General features: G+C 54.8%; 1 non-coding gene across 1 annotated transcript; it reads right to left on the bottom strand.

The window, feature by feature from the left end:
* Window positions 1–247: 247 nt before the first annotated feature.
* LOC124584114 lies at window positions 248–2,157 on the bottom strand. The gene has a single exon (XR_006974525.1). It is a non-coding gene; the product is annotated as a small subunit ribosomal RNA (ribosomal RNA).
* Between the last annotated feature and the right edge of the window lie 2,843 nt (window positions 2,158–5,000).

Genomic DNA, 5,000 nt, shown 5'->3' with positions numbered 1-5,000 from the left:
CGATGGGCGTCGTACGGCTCCACACCGGAGCGGACAGGCAGTCGGGCGAAAGTCATTCAAAACCGGCGCCCGGCGCCAGGTGCCGCAGGCCAGCCGCTCCAGCGCTTCAGCGCTCGTACCACACAACATTGGCGTTAGTTTTGAGAAGCACGCGTGGTTCCGCACGCGGCGCACGGCTACTGCGAGCCGTACAGGTAGCGTGTTGCGCGACACGACACGCACATCGAAAGACATGCAGTCTAGTCGGTAATGATCCTTCCGCAGGTTCACCTACGGAAACCTTGTTACGACTTTTACTTCCTCTAAATGATCAAGTTTGGTCATCTTTCCGGTAGCATCGGCAACGACAGAGTCAATGCCGCGTACCAGTCCGAAGACCTCACTAAATCATTCAATCGGTAGTAGCGACGGGCGGTGTGTACAAAGGGCAGGGACGTAATCAACGCGAGCTTATGACTCGCGCTTACTGGGAATTCCTCGTTCATGGGGAACAATTGCAAGCCCCAATCCCTAGCACGAAGGAGGTTCAGCGGGTTACCCCGACCTTTCGGCCTAGGAAGACACGCTGATTCCTTCAGTGTAGCGCGCGTGCGGCCCAGAACATCTAAGGGCATCACAGACCTGTTATTGCTCAATCTCGTGCGGCTAGAAGCCGCCTGTCCCTCTAAGAAGAAAAGTAATCGCTGACAGCACGAAGGATGTCACGCGACTAGTTAGCAGGCTAGAGTCTCGTTCGTTATCGGAATTAACCAGACAAATCGCTCCACCAACTAAGAACGGCCATGCACCACCACCCACCGAATCAAGAAAGAGCTATCAATCTGTCAATCCTTCCGGTGTCCGGGCCTGGTGAGGTTTCCCGTGTTGAGTCAAATTAAGCCGCAGGCTCCACTCCTGGTGGTGCCCTTCCGTCAATTCCTTTAAGTTTCAGCTTTGCAACCATACTTCCCCCGGAACCCAAAAGCTTTGGTTTCCCGGAGGCTGCCCGCCGAGTCATCGGAGGAACTGCGGCGGATCGCTGGCTGGCATCGTTTATGGTTAGAACTAGGGCGGTATCTGATCGCCTTCGAACCTCTAACTTTCGTTCTTGATTAATGAAAACATACTTGGCAAATGCTTTCGCTTCTGTTCGTCTTGCGACGATCCAAGAATTTCACCTCTAACGTCGCAATACGAATGCCCCCGCCTGTCCCTATTAATCATTACCTCGGGTTCCGAAAACCAACAAAATAGAACCGAGGTCCTATTCCATTATTCCATGCACACAGTATTCAGGCGGGCTTGCCTGCTTTAAGCACTCTAATTTGTTCAAAGTAAACGTGCCGGCCCACCGAGACACTCACTCAAGAGCACCCTGGTAGGATTGCAACGGGGTCCGCCTCGGGACGCACGAGCACGCACGAGGCGCGTCGCACGCCTTCAGCTCGCCCCACCGGCAGGACGTCCCACGATACATGCCAGTTAAACACCGACGGGCGGTGAACCAACAGCGTGGGACACAAATCCAACTACGAGCTTTTTAACCGCAACAACTTTAATATACGCTATTGGAGCTGGAATTACCGCGGCTGCTGGCACCAGACTTGCCCTCCAATAGATACTCGTTAAAGGATTTAAAGTGTACTCATTCCGATTACGGGGCCTCGGATGAGTCCCGTATCGTTATTTTTCGTCACTACCTCCCCGTGCCGGGAGTGGGTAATTTGCGCGCCTGCTGCCTTCCTTGGATGTGGTAGCCGTTTCTCAGGCTCCCTCTCCGGAATCGAACCCTGATTCCCCGTTACCCGTTACAACCATGGTAGGCGCAGAACCTACCATCGACAGTTGATAAGGCAGACATTTGAAAGATGCGTCGCCGGTACGAGGACCGTGCGATCAGCCCAAAGTTATTCAGAGTCACCAAGGCAAACGGACCGGACGAGCCGACCGATTGGTTTTGATCTAATAAAAGCGTCCCTTCCATCTCTGGTCGGGACTCTGTTTGCATGTATTAGCTCTAGAATTACCACAGTTATCCAAGTAACGTGGGTACGATCTAAGGAACCATAACTGATTTAATGAGCCATTCGCGGTTTCACCTTAATGCGGCTTGTACTGAGACATGCATGGCTTAATCTTTGAGACAAGCATATGACTACTGGCAGGATCAACCAGGGAGCTGCGTCAACTAGAGCTGAGCAGCCGGCCGCCCGGGAGTGTGTCCCGGGGGCCCGCGCGAACACGCAAGCGTCCGCTCAATTATTCTGCAAACAGGAGGAGGCTGAGCTCCCCTGCACAATACACCTCGAAACCCTCTCAGGTCCCGGCGGCGCGCAGCGCCGTCCTAAGTACTTGGTCGGGTTCGAGAGTGGCGCAATCGCCCGGAGTTTGGCGAGTAGACGCTTTAGGTGCGACCACCCGTGCTCCCAACTGAGCTTGCCGCTGCCGACAGAGGCCCGGGAGCGTGCTGTCGTGGCATTGCCGGCGGGAGACAACACGCGCCACCTACGGTGGCCGGCAGCTCCAACGCCAGCGCCACAGAAGGACAAAAGCCCCACTTGGGTGCCGAAGCGAACTCTCCCAGCACAGCGCACGCGCCAACACGTCCGCACAGCTGCGATACAATCCACCTGCGAGAACCGCAGAGGCGACCGAGCAGCAGACGGCGTCGCGGCGCCGAGCGCCGGGCGGCGGCGCATCCTCAGCGCACACAGTCCTCAATCGGACCAGCACACTGCAGATGTCCACCGCGCTTCGCACCGGGCCCGCGAGGACCTACTTTGGCCGCACGGCGCCGCGTGCAGGGTGCGCCGGCGCGCAGCTGCGCCGCCTGCCGCCTCCGTCGGCCGGCGCGCCTGCCACTGGCCGCCCCCACCAGCCGGCTGTAGCGCGTGCGCCCACGCACCGCGCGGCCAGCACGCCGGGAGGCCCCCCCTCACCGGCCGGGGACGGTCCCACCCAGCCACCGCCGCGTATCGCTTCACACCCACATGCCATTCACGTTCGTGGGCATGGTGGGTATCGCTGAAACAACCGGTTGGTAGCTCAACCGATCGTCGCCATCACTGATTCACCTCTAGCGAGAACAACCGCACCACAACGGTTTACCAGTTGTTCATTTGCGTAACGTCACCAGCAAACGTAGACGTCCATCGCCATTTGCAAATTCAACGATTGTTGCATGCCTGTGTCAGGTGTCACGACACACTATGTCTGCCCACATACACGCAACAACATGTGCACGCTTCGCGAACACGTGGAAGGTGGCCCCCGTACGTATGCGATGTCCATTGCGCGAACGACTGTCAACCGGCCTCTGTCGCATGTCGCAGATGTGGAACGCAGTGCACCATGCTATCACGGTGTGTGAGAGGAGACGACTACGTCTGACAACACGCGCCACTACATCAACAGACGGCTCATGCTGATCGCCATCCACGGCATACCATACTGCAATCCAGCTCTTATAGGGAGACGACACGTAGCTGAGTGCACAATATTTGGACCGTATGGTTCGCCGTTGTTGGCGCAGTCGTGGTACGGTCACACATGTACCACGATGTATCATTCAGTACATGAGGACCAATGTGCAGTACAGTGTGTGATTTGGACGTACAACATCAGCGGACAGTTGACACAAGCCGTACCACAACGTAGGCTGTGCTTCGCCATGCGAATGCCAATGAACAACTGCGAAGGGCATTGAGCATGTACGTCCTACTGCCATCCGCATTACAGTGTATAGCTGCAAGGTGTTTCACATGAAGCGATACTCTGGGGACCGGGCAGTGCGAGTAGCAAACTATATTGCGGGGGTTGCAGTTAGGCAACACTACACTAATTTAACGCGTCGTATGACAATTACAGAGCAGGTTAAGGCCCAACGTGTGTTGGGTTAAGGCCCAACGTGTGTTGGGTTAAGGCCCAACGTGTGTTGGGTTAAGGCCCAACGTGTGTTGGGTTAAGGCCCAACGTGTGTTGGGTTAAGGCCCAACGTGTGTTGGGTTAAGGCCCAACGTGTGTTGGGTTAAGGCCCAACGTGTGTTGGGTTAAGGCCCAACGTGTGTTGGGTTAAGGCCCAACGTGTGTTGGGTTAAGGCCCAACGTGTGTTGGGTTAAGGCGCAACGTGTGTTGGGTTAAGGCCCAACGTGTGTTGGGTTAAGGCCCAACGTGTGTTGGGTTAAGGCCCAACGTGTGTTGGGTTAAGGCCCAACGTGTGTTGGGTTAAGGCCCAACGTGTGTTGGGTTAAGGCCCAACGTGTGTTGGGTTGAGGCCCAACGTGTGTTGGGTTGAGGCGCAACATAGGTTAGGTTGAGGCGCAACATAGGTTAGGTTGAGGCGCAACATGGGTTAGGTTAAGGCGCAACATGGGTTAGGTTAAGGCGCAACATGGGTTAGGTTAAGGCGCAACATGGGTTAGGTTAAGGCGCAACATGGGTTAGGTTAAGGCGCAACATGGGTTAGGTTAAGGCGCAACATGGGTTAGGTTAAGGCGCAACATGGGTTAGGTTAAGGCGCAACATGGGTTAGGTTAAGGCGCAACATGGGTTAGGTTAAGGCGCAACATGGGTTAGGTTAAGGCGCAACATGGGTTAGGTTAAGGCGCAACATAGGTTAGGTTAAGGCGCAACATGGGTTAGGTTAAGGCGCAACATGGGTTAGGTTAAGGTACAATATGGGTTAGGTTAAGGTACAATATGGGTTAGGTTAAGGTACAATATGGGTTAGGTTAAGGCGCAACATAGGTTAGGTTAAGGCGCAACATAGGTTAGGTTAAGGCGCAACATAGGTTAGGTTAAGGCGCAACATAGGTTAGGTTAAGGCACAACACGGATTAGGTTAAGGTACAACACGGGTTAGGTTAAGGTACAACACGGGTTAGGTTAAGGTACAACACGGGTTAGGTTAAGGTACAACACGGGTTAGGTTAAGGTACAACACGGGTTAGGTTAAGGTACAACACGGGTTAGGTTAAGGTACAACACGGGTTAGGTTAAGGTACAACACGGGTTAGGTTAA

The sequence above is a fragment of the Schistocerca americana genome, unplaced genomic scaffold (genome assembly GCF_021461395.2).
Source record: "Schistocerca americana isolate TAMUIC-IGC-003095 unplaced genomic scaffold, iqSchAmer2.1 HiC_scaffold_47, whole genome shotgun sequence".
NCBI classification, from domain to species: Eukaryota; Metazoa; Arthropoda; class Insecta; order Orthoptera; family Acrididae; genus Schistocerca; species Schistocerca americana.
The sequence above is the reverse complement of the archived record's forward strand: the minus strand, read 5'-3'. Positions and strand labels throughout refer to the sequence as shown.